This window comes from Chaetura pelagica, unplaced genomic scaffold, assembly GCF_000747805.2.
Source record: "Chaetura pelagica isolate M959 unplaced genomic scaffold, ChaPel_1.0 scaffold135, whole genome shotgun sequence".
NCBI classification, from domain to species: domain Eukaryota; kingdom Metazoa; phylum Chordata; class Aves; order Apodiformes; family Apodidae; genus Chaetura; species Chaetura pelagica.
In genome coordinates, this window is record NW_009953649.1 from 5,051,921 (window position 1) to 5,071,744 (window position 19,824).

The window sequence follows — 19,824 nt, forward strand, 5'->3', positions numbered from 1 at the left end:
GGGCACTGTTCTGATACACTGAACACAGAGCAGAACCTACCTCCATTCGTCAGCGATGTGAAAGACAAGGGCAGGGACAGTCAGGCTGGTGGTGCCATCAAGGCCCTGAAAGCTACAGGCAAGGAAAATGAGTTAGCAAGAGCTTATTTCCTTTTCTTGCACCCATGCCATAACTAAGAAGGCCCTCTTCCCTCCACATAGAGTTTTCTTTGTTGTAAACAGCATTTGTCCAGAGAAGCTTATTTAATTTCATGTCTCTTAAATCCACTCCTGCTTTCCCCAGACCAAGCTGGCAGGCAGTGCCATGGGGAAGTCTAAGGTCAGAGGCAGAGAAAAATCTGCAAAAGCAGTTTCTTTCAGTGGAAAAACTGAAAGTTCAGAACACTTGACTGCTCTTATCATTGTGGCCACATATGCACAAATGTAGCACCAATAAGGACCTTTTTTCCTGATATTTTTCCATGCTTGCATCCACTGTAACTTTTCCTGCTCGGTATAGGGCTGTGAGCTGGAATGGCACAGGGAGTATTGGCACAATCACCTCTTGCAGCCCTCAGGAAGAACACACTCATTTCATGGAGGCACTTTACTGAGCAAAGAGATAATAATCTGCTATGACATCTATTAGAACATGTTTTATCTGGTTTAAAGAAAATGTCAAAATTGTACCTAAGAACACAGCAAGCTGTAATGCTGGACAATATCGTATATATACAATGTATGGACTATAAAACCCTACACTTGCTTTGTTTCCTCTATACCTCTGAGGTCTTATGTGTTTTTTTTTTCTATTTTTTTTTTAATTATTTTTTTTTTTCGTCACAAACTGGGCCTCACTTTTAAGGGAATCTTTTTCCTTCTTATCTGAGAAGAACATTTCCCACCCAAACCTCTCCTTTATCCTGACAGCTGTGGCAGTGATCAGTTGCATGTCCTGTCACAGGTCACTTGGTGGTGACTGAAATTCACTAGCAAAAAAAAAAAAAGCCTAACAATTCTGACAACTACATACATTTAATTTAAATGAATTGTCAACAGTTAGTTCAGAGCAGAAGTAGAAGCTAACTTTGTCTGGGAAAATGAAAACAATATATTGTTTTTCCAGTTGTAACATTAAGACTAAAATGATCTCAGACATCCTCAGCTCCTGCTCTCCAGCAAATCTGAAACTTAAAAATAAAAGCAACCTATTACTCTTTTTCCTGTAAAGGACATGTTTTTAGGAAATCACAAGAGCTAAAAGTGTTCCACCTTTAAAACCACTTTAGAATACATGCTTTTGGATAAAGTTCCATTCAATAGTAGTTTTATGTTCTTTGGAAACAACTTGACATTAATTCCTATAGGCAGAAGCTACTGGCCTTTATATTAGGACATGCTGGCCAATCCATGCTGTAATGAACTATTTTTATTCTCCTCCCTTTACTGGTGTGAAGTCATGTCACGTTCTTCCCTGATGAGTTGTCAAGCAGCTTCTTAGCACCACAATCCTCTGTCTTCTGTGCAGCTGTCATCCAGGTTCTCCTCTGAAGGAGATCCTTCCCTTGATCAATCCCTTGACTCTGGAGTTTCAGACTGTCAGGTAATGCAGATCTCCCCTTTGAGACATGATGCTTTTTTCCTGGAGGAGACTGAAACAATACCATCTTTAGCTCTGCTGCTTCTTGGCTAGAGACACTTACATTAGCTATTTGGAGTGAGAGAGAGGATGTAGGAAAATTGCAGAAAATGTCCCTTTCCTCTTTCCCTGCAATCATGCCTCCATGTCTGGTAACAAGCCCAGGGACAGGGCACACAGGCAATCGTAAAGAAAGCAGGGGCTGTTCAGTGTGGCTCTTTAATCACCTGCAAAACCTGCAGATTTGGGAGCTTGCAAAGCCTTTTTAAGATTTAGCCCTACATTTGCAAATTAAATGCTTACTTAAGTACCCTGGGAAAGAGGCCTTGAACTTCAGATACATCATACAAAAGTAATTCCTATTCTGCACTTAAATTCACATTAACAAAGTAAAACAACCCCACTTGATCTAGTGTGCTAGAAATTGATTTAGCTGTTCCACTTGGGAATCCTTTCAGAAAGCAATTAGCTTCAATCACCCTTTACACTGGGCGTTTAACTGTATTTTATGCTTGAAAAATGTTATTTCTTTCAATGACCTCACCTACTGCTAAAAAGAAGGGAGGAAATAGGGCTACTATTAAAGCAGCATCCAGGCTTTTGTTCACATTCAAGGATATTTGGTATTGCTGTGATAATATGTTTGGCAAATAGAACATGCAGCTGGATTGGAAGACTATTTAAAATTCAACATCTCAGCTCTGTGGCTTGTAAAACAAATTGTTCCTCCTATGGAGCAAAGGCTGAGCTTTTTCATCCACTTTTAGGGGACCTACTTGTAGTGATCAGAATAATGATTTATCTAGGTGCATCTAAAGCAAGAAGTCACAGGTAAGCTGTGGTTAGATCTCTTTCAGAAAGCTTAGCTAGCAAAGCCACATCAGTACAAACCCTCATAAAAATACAGATATATGAGACCAAAAAAAACACATAGAAGTGCAGCTTATATTGGACAGGGCACAGCCAGAATCTGAATTAGTACAAACTCTTTTATAACTACATCTACTTTTGGGCATTTTTGTCACTTTAACTACATCAAAACAATCAAAGTGGAAAAGTCTATTAGTTCAGTTATCTTCTAAAGAGGTGGAAATAATTTTGTGAACTGAGAATCCTTTGGATTACATATTTACATATTTCAGATTTAGAAACATAATAAATGAGAAAGCTTAGTTCACAAGCAAAGGTGAGATTAACACTACAGTAACTCAATGAAATAATATAACTAGTTACTGATGCCATAGGATCCTTACCCTTACCATAGACAAAGGGGTTGTGAGACAGGTATAAAATCCTTAGTATAACACCTGACATGTCAAATATTTCTGCTTCCTTAGAAGAAATCAAACTATAGAGTTATGCAGCCTATGCCTTCTAAACCACTATATACCAGAGAAAAATTGTAACATACTGTCATTCATGTCATTGTAAATGATAAAGATTTTGTTGCTGGAATTTACAAAATAGATACCAAAGGGGAAAATTAAAAGTCAGGCTGGCCTTTGATATCTGTGTTGACTGTGCAGGGAAATTAACAAGCATGCATTAAAAAAAAAAAAAAAGGAGGGGGATGAGATCAAACCACAGGCAGGAAAATTCACAGCTCAGTCTGAAGTCTTTAAGAAATTAGTATCTGTTCTCTGTTCTCCAAGGAGAAGAGCAGGATGATGAAAGTCTTGTGTAATGGATATTTTAATCCAGTCCAGGGTGCTTGTTATTTAAACACAGAGTGAAAATTATTTCTGTAGCTATGAATGTAGATGGTTTTTATGAGGTATATTGACATTTCTAGACAGTTGTCGGTCTTTTTCTTTAAAATTGCACTTTGTTATATTGTCAGAAAGAAAAACATTACCATTTATGCCACATTCTGGGAGAAGTGGTATTGTTGGGATGCAGGGACCACCGTGATGGAATGGACTACAGACAAATTAATATGCTAGTGCAAAATGAAACATTAAAATAGCTATAATGAGATCTGATGGCTCTCTAGTGTAGTATTATAACGTATGCCAAAGATTTAAAGACATTACAGATTCTTTGTATTCTTTTCCTCTCTTGCATGTCTTAAATTATCATGGAACAGTAAAACGGATTTCTGAATCTTAATAGCAAATAAGAAAAACCTTCATTAGCCTCACTGTGATACACATTCTTTCCAAATAAAGCAGAAGAATTACAGCTAGACTGGGACTTGTTAAGGCAAAGCATCTAATACCGTTTTAGACTCCCTAGGGAATCCTCCAGGGACTACAACAACGACTTCAGAAAGGACTGGATCTCCTTCATATCCTGTAACATTTCTGCCAGCCATATTCACATGTCTTAAGAACCTGAAGATTTCTAAATCACAGAATCATAACATCATTTGAGTTGGAAGGGACCTTAAAGATCATCTAGTTCCATGGGCAGGAACACCTCCCCCTATATAAGGTTCTCTGGGCAACCTGTTCCAGTGTCTCATGGCCCTCACACTAAAGAATTTCTTCCTAATATCTAATCTAAATCTTCCTTCTTTCAGACTAAAACCATCACCATTCATCCTATCACCACATGCCCTTGTAAAAAGTCTCTCCCTGGCTTTCTTGTAGGCTTGGAAGGCTGCAATAAGGTCTCCCATGAGCCTTCTCTTCTCCAGGCTGGAGAACTCAAACTGTTTCAGCCTTTCTGCATAGGAGAGGTGCTCTCCCACTTTGATAATCTTTGTGGCCCTCCTCTGGACCCACCCAAGCAGATCCAAATCTTTCTTATGTTGGGAGCTCCAGAACTGAATATATTACTCAAAGTGGGGTCTTGCAAGAGTGGAGTAGAGGGGAAGAATCACCTCCTTGGACATGATGGCCAGGCTTCTTTTGATGCAGCCCAGGATATGGTTGGCTTTATGGGCTGCAAGCGCACATTGTTGTTCATGCTGAGTTTTTCATCAACAAACACTCCCAAGTCCTTCTCAGGGCTGCTCTCAATCCATTCTCCACCCAGCCTTTATTTGTGCTTGAGATTGCCCCAACCCAGGTGCAGGACTTTGCGGTGTTGAACTTCCCGAAGTTGGCATGGGCCCACCTCTCAAGCCTGTCAAGGTCCCTCTGGATGTCATCTCTTCACTGTAAACCACACCACACAGCTTGGTGTTGTCAGCAAACTTGTTGAGGGTGCTCTCAATGCCACTGTCCATGTTGCTGACAAAGAGGTTAAACATCACTGGTCCCAATACCAACACCTCAGGAACACCCCCTCTCACTAATCTCCACATGGACATCAAGCCACTGACCACAACAGTTCGAGTGTGACCATTCAGCCACTTACTTATCCACCAAGTACTTCATCTGCCCAGTCCATGTCTCTCCAAAGATGTCATGTCAGACAGTGTCAAATGCTTTGCACAAGTCCAGGTAGATGACATCAGTTGTTCTTCCCTTATCCACCACTGCTGTAACCTTGTCATAGAAGGCCACCAAATTTGTCAGACAAGATTTGCCCTTAGTGATGCCATGTTAGCTGTCATCAGTCAACATCCTTATTTTCCATGTGCCTTAGCATAGTTTCCTGGAGGATCTGCTCCATGATCTTGCCTGGCACAGAAGTGAGACTGACTGGTTTGTACTTCCCCAGGTCTTCTTTTTTTCCCTTCTTGAAAGTGAAGGTTATGTTTCCCCTTTTCCAGTCAGTAGGAATCTCATTGGACTGCCACAGTTTCTCAAAAGTTATGGGTAGTGGCTTTGCAACTTAATCTGCCATTTCCCTCTGGATATGCAGACGTATCTCATCAGGTCCTACGGACTTGAGCACCTTCAGGTTCCTTAGAAGGTCTCAGACCTTGTCTACTCCTACTGTGGGTGGTCCTTCGTTCTCCCAGATCCTGCCTTTGTCTTCTGTGACATGGGCACTGTGGCCTGAGCACTTGCTAGTGAAGACTGAGGCCAAAAATTGTTAAGCACCTCAGTCTTCTCCATATCCTGGGCAACCAGGTCTCCCATTTCCTTCTTGAGAGGGCCCATATTTTCCCTAGACTCTAGCTATCTATTTTTGGGCAGTTAAATACGAGCTCTGTTGTTGACACACTGAGACAATGCAAGTACTAAGAATCTGATGTAATTTTTACTTTGCACTGTAATTGGTCATCAGCAACAGTGCTGAAGAGGCCTGAAGACTTGTATCACTGTGTCAGATGAAGGTGTTTTGAGATGACTGTTTGATATGTGCACCATGTGCACTCCAGTGCTGGGACTCAGTGACAGTTTTGAATTTGCCATACAAAAAAAGAAACACAAAAATATCTTCCTTTTCCAGCAAACCAGACCTTGTGAAAATCCTGCCTAATGCTGAATGTCATGTACAAAAAGCCTCTGAAAGAGGGTTCTTTGCTGATCCTCTTCTTCTGCCTGTATATCATCTCTGGAGGAGGCAAAAATCCTCATGTTTGACAACTGCCATGATGACTGTTATGTAAATTCCAGAGCATGGAGACTACAACAGCCACATACTGCTGTCTGTAAGGCATTCACAGTACAAAGCTGGCCTATGGAGAATCTATGTCACTCCAAATTCAGCTTGATGTCTTCATGACCTGTGGGAGGTTCTGAGAGAAAACTGAGAGTATGGTCATTAATAATGCAGGAGGTCAGTGAGAATATTGAGAGCACAAACGACCTGGGAGAAATACAACCTTTGTAAGAGATAAATATAGGTATGAGGTTCAGCTACAAAGAGAAAGGGATGTTTTGAATGTTGCTTAATCTGTGTTTACTGTGGAATGCACAAAACAGAGAATACTGAAAGAGGGAGAAAAGCCATCAGTTTGGCTACTTACCACAGTGTTATTTTACAGTAATTTATAGTGGATTATATGTAACTTTCATTCTTAAAATTTAATATAATATTTAATGTAGCACTAGGAATCTCTTATTTCGAATGTGCATACTGCTTTCCAGGAGAGGGCAGTCCATTCTCAGGATCTCATCACATTATTAATCCAAGAAGTGTAAACAGAAACTCTGACAAAGCCAGAAAGTTCTTTAGGCAGGGCACAACCAAGACCTCAAGAGGCAAGGACATATTGGGTAAAAATGGCTTGGACAAGACAAACTAAACGTCTTCCACTCTCTCCCTGGAGAAGAAAGAATGTAAATATGCTAGTGACAGTACATCAGTAATCAGTAATGTGCAAAAAGAAGGCACAGAAGCAGAGTAAATATATCAACGCATCTGTACAAGGGCAAATAAATAGCAAAAGCTGAACTTTGCCTTGGGAAGTGTCCTCGCAATCTATTACACGAATATCATAAATCTGTATGTTATAAAGGCATAAAAGCTCTAGAGGCAGCAAGGAGATAAGACTGGCCTTTTATTTCATGCCATTTTGTTCTTCAATTCATTACTTTTCCTACTTTTATTTAATGTTTTTACAGAACAATCAGAGGGATTATTTCTACAAACAGCAGGTCAGACTGATTTTTTTCATTTACAGTCCTCCCTGTCCTCCCCCTACCCATCTTTGCCACTCAAGACAGCTTTGAACTCTGCTCTAGAGTAAAAAGCAGGGTGGCCACATAAGCAAGATAGAACAGCTGCACTTCAGCTAATTACTTTAGCTAATTACTTATTAGCCTTAACAGCATCTGGCATGGACACTCCTGAGCTTGTCTGAGATAGTATGTTCATGTATTATATTTCATGGTTACTGAAAGCCACAGAAGATACAGGCTTCTCTCCTGAGTTGGTGCAGCAGCACTAGTGTGGTGCTCAACCAGAGTTAGTGAATCCTCTGCAGCAGCAGCAGTTCAGATATTGATGTGAGTTTATCTGCAGTCACTGTTGCACTGTATGGTAATCTGCACTGAAGGAGATCAATGTAACAAAACTCATGAAAGGAGAAGGTGGTTTCTTTTACAAAATGTCTAACAGAGTTTGTTATACCCATTTGAATTCATTCTTTCATGAACTTTATTTGCTCACACTCCTACACCCCTATGCACAAGTATCTCTTAGCTCTGGACCTCTGTGCATCCAAGCGGTCTGCCCAGGCTCACTGGTGGAGCACAAGGAATTGCTGGCTCCTGCGTCCTCATCATGTGTCTGGGGTTAGTTTTGCTTAGCAATGGCTTATCAGTTTTTGGACAGATCTTTTACAACATTTGGGAGTCAAGAGCTGTAGTGTACAGTGCGTGCCTTTCAGCTTTCACATTTTAGATGGAGGATAGAGAATATATCACCAGAATAATAACCTAAGAACTGGACTACAAAGACTATCAGAGAATTTTTATTTACTTAGAGCATCAAACAGAAACTTGAAATACAGTCAGAAACAAAAATACAGGAAATCAGTGGATATATTGGCAGGACCAAAGAACTAGAAGAATAAATTTGTAAGAGCAATGTACTTTCTACAGGATAAGGATAGTGCAATAAGGATAGAGAAAGATAGGCACAATCAGTGGGTTAGGATGAAGAACTGCATACTACAGAGATGAAGAACAGAGGAGTTTATTGTGAGGGAAGTGTGCCATCTGTTTATAGGAGGTAGGTAGTATTAGGTTGGGAACATGTATGAAACTTTGAATTTAATCCCAGTTCACTATATTAGCTGGAAATTGGGCCTAGATCTTTCCTAAATTATTTTTGGTGCACTTCCCATCTCACCATCTACACACATCACAGTCAAATCCACTTTCTACAAGTTCCTTCAGAGTCCTTCAAGTGCCAAAGATGAGTGCTTTTGATAGGAAGGGGCTGCTTCCTCCACAGGGCAACAGCGACCATAGCACATGTTCCTTCCTATAAGTGGACAATCACAAATATTTATGCACATAAATACATGTGCATAACAAAGATTATGTTTGAGAACTTCTATTACAGTATTCTGATTGAATGTTTTATTAGCCCTGTTGTCCTTCTTCAGAGAATTTTACCTTCCACCTTCATTGAGAGTTTTGCTACTGCAAACTTGAGGAAACCAAGGGTTTCTCTTTGTCTCTGAATATCCTTCCTTTTTCCAAAGCTGTGGGTTGTACTTTGTGACATCTCCCCTGCCCTGGGGCACTCCCCAATCCTAAATCATCTGCCACTCTTCTAGTGCAACCTATTATGGTGCCAAGATCATGCTTTTTCTTGCTCACTGAGAAGTACACACAAAGACTGTCTTCACCTCAGCAACTACATCTACAAATGTTGAAAGTGTAAACGGATTGACTGTAGGAATATTGGGATTAATAGAGTGATTTAAGGAGTATTAGAATTGGTTGTATAAATGTTTTAGATTTGGGCAAACTGAAAATTGCTTGACGTAAGTGACTTGACTTAGCATGAGTAGCTGGAGTGATAAGTCTTTAGGATTCAATTCTAATTAAACTTTAGCTGAACTCCTGTGATTGAACCTTAGCTAAACTTTTACTCTACCACCTGGAATCATACTGAAACAAGATGTAGACAATGAGATAATTACTCAAAATGATCTTATACAATGGTAAAATGGATTAAGAAAAACATCGGGCTGTTGAAGGTTTATTCTGTAGAGAAGTGACTGATGGTGAACAGGGACACTCAGATAAAGGAGGGTAGAACCAATCAGAAAGGGAAGATGAAATCATGGAAGATATCATGGAAGATAACTGGATGAATGGTCACATGCACATCATGTGAACAAGCATGTGGTCAGATTGTTATGCCTTAAAAGGCACAGGTAAAATACGGGCAAGGTTCCTCTTTGGAGGCACCCAGCTCAAGCTGCAATAAACTGGCTCTGTGACAGAACCTAAGGTCCAAACTTTTTAGTTGTTGTTGGGAACTAAGACCGTAACCAGCTGCTGCACCTAAACTCTCTGAGAGACAGTTTAGAAAGCAAGAGGGACTGACTGGTCTGCACTTTGCAACTCAGCAGGATGGTCATCCTGGACTCTTCTTCAACTACAACGTTTCAAAAGGTGATCTGTGTCAATGCCCAGAGTTGGGTGAACTACTAACACCCTGGATAAATGCATATAGTATTTTCCTTGTCCCTGACACATCCTAATGCTGAAATGTTCTTGCAATAATCCTAGTCCTTCCAGACTGACTGGTAATAATTTCAGTATCAAGATGTCCTTCATCTACTGAAAAGAGGACAAAGACTATGTCTCTGCTGGGAAACTAAACATGGCCAGAGCCTGGGCTTGCACACTCTCCCATGATGGTGCAAGCTGCTTAATAGCACATTCCCTGGCATGGCTCTGGCCCATGCTGGCTAGCATAGTCTCACACAGTGCCAATACATAGTTGGGGGCTGACAAAGTCTAGGGACTTTCCCAGCAAGCAGTGTAACTGTCTATATTATTCTTCATGAAACGTAAGTGTCTGAAAAATCTTAACTGAAGGCTGTACAAATGTTCTGACTGGCTGAGTAATGCCTGATGACTTAGTATTCTCCTTTACTGATGTTTGTTAGAACATATGTGCAACTGCAGAAAATATCCAGTTCTTTTTTAGTTCACACTTGAATTGAACTATATCTTTTATAAGTAGGAGCTTACCATAGCATTCATTCTACCTTTTTTTTTTTTCATTGTCAGAAATAGAGAAAACAACAGATGAGTCCCTTATAATGTTTAGGTCAAAGGACTCATGAATGCATATGCATGTGAATTTTAGTAGTGATTCCTGTCTAGCAATAGTTTTACTGAATTCAGTGACTATTCTGCCACACAAGTGTTTGCACAGTGATGGCTGGATAGGACAGCAAGGGGAATTGTCTTCCTCTCCCCAAGAATTTTCAAGAGCTCAATTAATTTCTCTGTCTTGAATCAGAACAGTTACAGTCTCCAACAGCTTCACAAGCAAACATTTCACACACATAAAAAATCACTGATCAAAAAAAGTGTGATTTGGAATGGAACAGAAAATAAGAGATGAGCTGTTGGCAGGTTTGAACAGAGATTTATATGGGAAGAAATAATGATACACTGGAAGGATTTGAGGAAAAATGACTGATGAGAAGGCTGAAAAGGATGAGAGTCAATTAAATTAATTATATGAGTCTTACAATTTCCATTCCAGTTTACAATGCTTGCTAGCCAATGTGATTGATTTGCTATATAAATACATTCCATGCCACTGATAAATGTCAAGCTGTTCAATTCTTTCATCTATTACTCTCTAAAGCACTTTAAAGGCTATTGCAAGTCTCTCAAATATTTATAAAGAGCCAGTTTTGGAAAGCAGACAACTATTTTGCCATATGTCTGAAGGGCTGTTCTTCAATGCATTCTTGAAGATTAATGAGAACTCTTAATTATTTTAAGGGCAATTTAAAGGCACCCTCTTCATTTACATTTAGTACACAATTTAAGCTTTGTGAAAAATGACTAATGGGTAATTTTCATATCTGGACAAATTTATTTATTTACTTATTTATTTTTATCAAGCACATTCCCTTTTACTTTTAAGTACTGCAAGGCAACTATGTGGAAAGCAAGAGCAACTGGCTAACATAACACAAAGATGCAAAACAAATACACACATTTGGGAAATTTCTTGCTCTTTTGTTGTGACAATGTGGCATCATCATGCTTTAAGCTTGGCATTTCTTTCCCATGACAACAAAGGAAACTGTTCCGTGGTAATCCAAGCCTCTGCCTTTCACTAGCACTCCTCTCTACTAAAAAACTATGTTGACATAGCAGCATCTGGAATGAACAGCAGAAATCAGTCCCTTAATTTAATTTAAGTATCTAAATTCAAAAAAATAAAATAAAAAACACAACCCTCAGGAAACAGGTAAAATTGAGTTAGAAAAATCAGACAGATTAGCAAACAGTCACAGGAATGTTTCAGAATAAAGACCAGAAGGCATTTGTAAGGGTGTCTGGAATTACTTCATTCAACAGATGGTACTTGGTAGGAGCACTTGCATTTCAATTTCAGTTCTGCACACGTTTGTTCATATTAGGGAAGAAAAACCTTCACACAGAGCTCTAAAATTTTTTCAAATGTAATTTTTCCTGAGTTAGATTTAGGAAAATCATGTTCTGGATTTTTAAAAATTGATTGTTAAACTTTATTTATTATTTTTTTCTTTCATCTTCATTTTTACTTTCCCCCCACCCTGCCAATGGATTCAATAAGAGATGAGGTGCACAAGATTTTGATTTTTACTATATATCTTTAGTTGTGTTAATTTCTGATATATTCTAATACTTACTTACATGTAACTTACATGTGATCAAAAGGTCATATTCTCTACCTGTAACTGAGAAAGCTTTGCAGCATGTGCACAAGATCACTAAACAATCAATAGTACAGAGCAGAATTTTAGTAGAGATTTTTACAACACAAATGACCACTTTCCATTGTATTTTGTGCTTCTGCAACACAGCTGTGTCACATCCTTCCTTCCTCCCTCACCCTCTGCATCTTTCCAAGGGTTTTTGATGCTGTCTCTGTACACTGAGGACTGCCATAATACCACCATCATGTCATGTTGGTGGTGGTATAGCAAACTAAAATCTTACATCTAATCTCCTGAAATAGAAACATAGGGTCAAAATAACAGCGTCCTTAAAAATTGGAACCAGCTGTTGGTGTGAATGTACTGGAGAGTCATCATCAGAGAAAAAACATCATCCCACATTGTTGTTCATTCACACTAGAGACACATTATTTCAATAAACTACTTTTTTTGGAACTGATCAACAAGTTCTGCAAAAAATGTTCTTTTGCTGGCCTTTCTATGATTAGTTTTTCACACTTCAAGTTGTCTTCTTTACTCTTGCAGTAAGGCATATGTACTGGCAGCTGACTAGCCCACTAAGACTGGCTGATATTCAAAATGCTGACCCATCTCAGGTGGCTTTTGCACTGGGCCAGTTATGGGGAGACATACTCTGACTTTTGTGGGGAGAATTTTACCTGGATAATACTTTTTCAAACATAATTAGACTTCTGTAGTATGTTCTGCACTTCTTTTTAACAGCAATCAGGCAGGAATATGGCCAAAGTGCACAGGATCCCACTCCACCAGGGTCAAGACCAAACAATGTTGAATGAGCAGCAGTACTGGAAGGAAAAATGCGAAAAGTCAGCGGGAAGACCAAAGTTGGATACAGCAGGAAAAAGTGAGGCTAAGAGACAATAATCAGGTTTGAGGAGAAGCACTACAGGGTACAGAGAAATAATAGAGCCCTTCTCCAAGGAGAAGAAAAAACTAAGTCCATTCTTCAATTCACAGTAACTGAACTTTATCGAACTACAGAATTTTAGTGGCTGGGTTATAACACAAGTCCATATGATCAAATTCAGTTTTATCAATAAAGATCATCTAAATTCACATGTGAAACAATTCCTGATTCAAAATAATAATACTAATAAAAAATACAAAAAAAACTCACCCAATCCCAACCAACAGAAAAAAACACAAAACAACCCACCAACCCAGAAGAATCTGAATATTCTCTCATACTTAAATATATCTTATAAAAACGAATAAAAGTAATGGTAGAGAAGATAGTGGGGAGAATGGAAGGAAGAAACACATACTCTGGCCTTTACACTCTGAGATGCCATAGTAATCTAATCTAGTAGTACAGGGTTTCCAGTAACATGATTGTCATACCTGTGTGGATCTACCTGAAGAGCAGATAAACCTTCTTGCATGCTTCTCCTATAGGAACCATAACATATTAGCAGTCAAAATGCCCATCAATATAATGATACTGTTTCAATTATATTTTTATATACTATCTCTTCCCTAAACAACAAAATCTTGGCCCAAACTAAGTTAAGGATGAAATTTTCATTGTGTTATTTATTCCCAAGTGAGTGTTATTTTCACCAAGTGACTGTTTTGCTCAAACAAGGACTACAAAAACTGGAAGCATATGATACTATTTTAGTCAAAAAGGGACAAATTACAATGTGTCTTAAAAGCATATCTGTCTTACTTATTTTTGTGGTGAGAGATAAAAGAATGAGAGATATGTGGAGGAAACTATTAATTATAAATTAATGCCAGCAATAAGTAACTGTCTTTGATAATCTATGATATATAAATGCTTAAAACATGTTACTAACGAATAATTCAGAAAGGATCATTCATAATATTTAGACAAATATGAGAAGACCAGCCTTTGAAGTGTAATGTGTGCTATCCGCCCACTTCTGGCATAGCACCCCCTTCTGAGTTCTGTCTTTTATTCCTCCGTAATCCTCCCTCTTTCTTTACTTGCACTGTAGAAAATAAACTGAAACAAAATACACTGCTGATGAATCACTATCACTTTATATATGTCTTATCTAACTGATGTTCTGCACTTGTTATAACATATTAAACAAATTTCAAAACTCAGTCCTACAAAAACGTGTGATTCCATTATGATCTCTAAAAGAAGATTAGAGATACTAACATTAATTCTAGAGGGAAAGTCATTAAAGGTGTGCTATTTTCAACAGGAAGGGCCTGTAGAAACTGAGAGGGGACAGCATATGAAAAGCAATAGGCCATTTTGTTACAGTTGTTCTGCTGCTACAGTTTCTGGCAACAGGTGACTATATACAGCTTCCCATGGAGTATTTGCATTAAAATATTATTTCTTTGACTGTGTAAATGGTGGCAAACTGAATTAAGCTGTTCTTCTGGGAGGGGTACAAGGTAATGTTGCTGCACTGTGTAGAGAGGTACATAAGAGAAGGCAAGGCAAAGACAGAGCCTTCAGCAGTACAGGTTATTGCTATTTAAGACAAATACTAGCTTAGTGCATGGTATAGGGGTTTTCACAATCAAGGCCTTGAGACTTCACATTATTCCATTTTAGATCTCACTTGTAGTTTCCTTGCATGTTAGCTCCTTATCTTGTAAATACCTTGTTCACAGAGGAGTCATGAGGATAAATATCAGCAAAGTTATGAATTAATCAAATGTGATAGCAGGGAGGACCTTGCAAGTATGTAGACAGTGAGACAGAACACTTCTCTAACACCCCCTTACAGGATAATAAAGCAATGAATTTGTGAGCCATCTGTAACTTTATCCTTCTTTAATCTCAATTCCTTATGTTCTTCAAAATGCTTCCAGTTCAACTATTCACTCATCTTTTGCTCATAAAGAAATGTGTATTCTAACTGGTTTAAGTTGAACAGAAGAGAATTTGGGTGAGATGCATACTTAAGTGGCTGTGAGACCTAACTAAATCTCTAAGCAGCAGCAAGAAAAGGAAATTTTGGCTCAAACTGTCTGACAAGAACTTAAAAAATAAGAATTAAAAAAGTAAAACACAGTAATAGCACAGGAAAATTGATCTGGACAACCATAAAAATAAACCTCTTTTGGTTTGCTTTGGATCTATTTGCTTTGTAGACAGTTATCTAACAAATGAACTTATATTAATTAAAAATATTGAAGAGCAAAATAGCACATTATCTGGAAGCTATAAGAATTATCAGACAAAATAACCAACTCTTTTCTTAAAAGCCCAATGTACACACAACACATTCCTGAAAATATTTTATAATTTTTCTATGTATTTGTCCTCTGGTATTTCTGAGTTACTACATACTTGTACAAAATGTATTGACATGCTTGTTGTATCTTAAAAAATGAAGCTACAACAATAAAATAGGCTTATGTATCTCTCTAACAGGCTGCCCAGAGAGGTTGTGGAGTCTTCTTCTCTGGAGACTTTCAAGACCTGTCTGGATGTGTTCCTGTGTGATCTGCCCTAGGTGTTCCTGCTGCAGCAGGGGGGTTGGAGTCAGTGATCTTCAGAGGTTCTTTCCAACCCCTATGATTCTATGATTCTATGTCTAAATGAAAAAACACTAACATTACTGATGTTACAAAAAAGCTGATTGTGTACCTGTGTTCACATAAATGTTTACCTTAATGCCTGAAGCTTTTACAGATGAGATAAAACCCAACATAAATAGTTTTAAAGTTTATCATATTGTCTAACATTTTGCAAATCCATATATATTTCCTTGAAAAACAAATCCTGCAACATTTAGGCAACTGAAAACTATATTTTAATCTGCTAAAAGCTAATTTTGCTCTTGTATTTATATGCAGTAAAAAGCCTCATTAACATGTAGCCACAGAAAAGAGTGGATGTTCTGTGCCTTTGCTTATACTGCTTTTTAAAAGTTTGAATTTCAGAACAGGAGGATTAAATTAGGATTGCAAAGTGTAAAATATGGCATAGTAACAGAAGCAATAAGCAGATACACGATCAGATTCAAATGGTGTTTAATACATGTGCTAGCTGAAATTAAATAGGGTTTTTTAAAAAAACTTTACAAGTTTAATTCTAAAAACCTCAGATAGACATCCTTGTCTAGATTGTATCCTTTCCCCAAAAGTATTTATAAAAGGAGAAATAGGGAAGTGACCCTGGGTAACAGGGTAACCATACACAGCAGTTTCTCTAACTCTGTTCCAGCCAGCCATTTTCACACCAGCTTGATTGCAGTGCCATTAGTATCTTAAGACCATCCCTAAATCAGACAGACTCTTGCATCAGTTTACCAGTAGCATGGCACCCATTTTGATGCCTGTGCCAACTCCTAAAAAGATATTTCTCAAATACAGGATGAGAGCTATAGATCTGTTGCTATGATACAGGTCTTTAATGTGGAACAAACACATTACAATTTGTGTTTTAAATATAGAAATCACCATTTCAGAGGATACTCAGACACTTAATAAAGGTCCTTAATTTTTTGCAGTCTTCAGCTGCTGTGGGCCTAATGTTCTTGCAGTGACTGTGGCAGCTGATAAGGAAATCTGAAAATTACAACCTTACTTCACAAACCTGATTTTGACAATATTTTGGTTTAACATTACTAGTTTATATATAATGAAAAAAAATCTTAGTGGAGCATAAATATGCAAGAGAAAGACAGCTTTGCTAATCCTCATTTTGGCCCAGCCAGCTGGAGCTGGAAGCTGTGTGTGTGAGTGAATAAAGTTTTATTGATTCCCACTAGAGTTGTGCATCAGCAAATGTGGTAAATGAAGTTAAACATTTCCTCAGTTCCAACCTCCATTTTTTCATCTTCAAACATGACCCGGAATCTAAGATGTTACAACATAAGACTTAAATGTTTGTACTGGGTAAAGGCACTCTCATCTTCCTAAACATCCTGTTATTCTGACATTGTTATGCCTCCTTTTGTTTAGCTAAAAATACAGGTAAAATAATGGACAGGTGAAAATCATGGACAATGCCTCTGAGCAGAATCCTGGACTCTGCATGCTCAGCTCCAATTGTCTGTGCTATGAAAAGGTTACCTACAAGATAAGGAATACAGGGATTTTCAATCTAGTTCCCTGCAGTTGGACCATTGTACCATGCAAGTTATGAAAGTCCATTTAAAATTGTGTGTGTTGAAAGCTTACCTCCTGGATACTATTCCAACCAGGAACACTTTTCTTAAGTCTTATAGCTCTGGTAAAAACATGAAAGCAAATACCGATGTAAATCCGGAAGGAGCTGGATGAGCTGTCATCTACAAGACTGTGAAATTTCAAAGAATTTAGAGCAAATTCTCTCTAACTTGAATTTATTTAATAGGATCTCCTAACAGAAGTTTGTTTGCACTGAAAAAAAAGGTGTGTTTTTTGAAAGGACTACTAAAATAAGATTTTATTTTTATTTTAGTCACCAAGTTCAAATAGTAAAGCCTGGGATTACTACAGGGAATAAACAGAAAATTAAGAGAAGTATGCAGGGACTCTCCAAGAGACAGATTAACAGAGGAATTTTCAGCCAGGTGCAACGGCAGCAACATTTCTGGGGAATATACAGGAAGATGTTTTCGTGTACTGCTCCTACTAGAAAAGAAATTTAAAGTGGAATTCAACTTACGTAACTTAAGATAAAGGTAAGATATTAGGTAAATACTGATTTGTAACTAGTCTGTGACTAATTATTTACCTTTCAGATTCCCTTTCCAATAAATTAAGGGATAGGTATTTGGAAACAGTTTGTCTGACTAAGCATATATGTCTATTTTGGGATGAGCCACATCCTGGGAATTCTCATTTCTCTCACTGACTACAAAAGGAACTTAGTGTGATGAATCTGTCAGGAGACATCTACACTGTACATCTCTGCATTTGATCAGATAAAGCCACTTGCAGTGTACATAGTCTCCCACTGAAAGACAGCTTGCTCAAGAATATGCCGAGCAAGCTCTCCTTCCGCTTCAACATGATCACCATTAATAGGGTGGGAAAAATAAAGAATTCTTGTGCCTTTTTATTTACTTTTATTGTTGGTGGTGGTGGTTTTGTTTGTTTGTTTGTTTGTTTTGCCACTAAGAGACTAGATGAGGTAATTGATGTGTCATTAAGATCCTTGTGGTCAGGGGGTTGTGACTACACATCTTTTCTCTGGACAAGGTAGCCAAGCAGTCACTTCTGCAATAATGGAAGTTTTATATATGACCACAGATCCTTCTGTGCATTACCCTTCAATTTTTATTGATGCCTGTTCTTCCTCATACCTAGGTAGCCTAATGATTTGGCCATTTCATTTAGTTAAAAAGGACACAAATACTGACAATCAGGTGGCAGAATTTAGCTAAGAGAACAGAAAAGTGAAGTGCTTTCTTTTGCCTAGAAAAGGAGAAGAATCTGCAAAACAGAATTTTACTGGATTGTAGAGAGATTTTACATTCTAGGCAGTAGTCACTCAGAAGCTGCTAAAGTTTAAGAATTTTGATGTTTTCTTGAAACAGGACCATGCATGCCTGTGATGTTTTTTTGTGATGACCTTTGAGATACTGTGGTGCAGACTGTTACTTAACATGATTGCAGTATCTAAGGAGCATTGAGACTGAAAGTCTTTAGTCAGGATGTGCAATTGATACAGCATTCATCTATGCAGTTTTCATCATACTGGCCCTCATGCACACTTGGAAAAAAGTTTCCTTGTTTTTCATGTTACAAATATATTAATACCATCAAAACTGGGGTTTTCACCTTCCCATGTGTTAAGCTTATCAATCATCACTTTATTCTTTTTATTATTCAGTTTTTATGGTCATGTCATTAACTGGTAAGAATTTCTTTCTTCTGCAAAAACCAAAATAAAAATGCTAAATAAGTTAAAAAAATAACAACTACTATATTTCTTTCAATGTGTACATGAAAATGAAATAACCAAATTACAGCTGTAATCAAGGCGATTTATCACAAACCTCAGTGGAATCAAAATATCACCTTCAGCAATATGGTAAAGACAGCTGAGCTGACTGTAAAATGTACATGTGTAAAGAAAATAAATTTAATAATACCTGGTCTATTTGCAATGCTAAATCAATATTCTCAGTTCATAGCAATGTAACTTTTTAAGTGCTTCTACTAAACCACTATTATGAGTCCATCAGCAAAAAGACTATTTTCTCAAGAAAATATCTGATACTTAAGGTATGGCATCTGAATCTAAACTCATGTATAGTTTTAAAGCTCAAGTTTTGTCCACTGAGAATTCTTGGACATTATCATCTATCATTCAAGGTCTGGCTTGACGGGGCTCTGAGCAATCTGTTCTATTGTGAAATGTCCCTGCTTACTGTAGAGGGGTGGGACTAGATGACTTTTAGAGGTCACTTCCAACCTAAGACATTCTGTGATTCCATGATAATTTGTTTTCTTAGAAATGATAGTGTACACTGTTGCTGTTAAGAATTTATTTCCTGATATTAAAAAAGTTAGTGTATCGTTAATATTTCTTTTTTTGGCCAAATTCAGTTTAGTTGTGGTTCAAGATGCCTTGAGTCAGACTTCACAAATAAGACAAATATCTCAATATGCCTTTTTATCTGTTCTTTTACTCTACATATAGGATATTGTACTGAGAAATAATATACATTGTTCTGAATTCCTTCCCCTATATCTTCCTTTCCATCTTTCCTTCCATTCTATGAATGACTTGATAATCAAGTAATCAAGTCTGAGGACAAAAAGAAAAAAACCGAAGTGCACTTTTTTCCACTGGAAGCACACACACACGTTCAGGTCTTTTTTTGCAGCAAGCAGCATGCAAAGTCTATGAGGAAGAAGATCCTGTTCTTTCAAGAAAACAGAAGTCTCAACTTAAGGCTGCACAGCTATGGCATTAACACAGACATGAGTAACTTCCACTGATACTCTTGAATTTTAAGTTATGCTTTTTCCTTTTCTTTTTTTTTTTTTTTTTTTTTTTTTTTAATTTTTTTACTTTTTTTTTTCCCTTTTTTTTTTT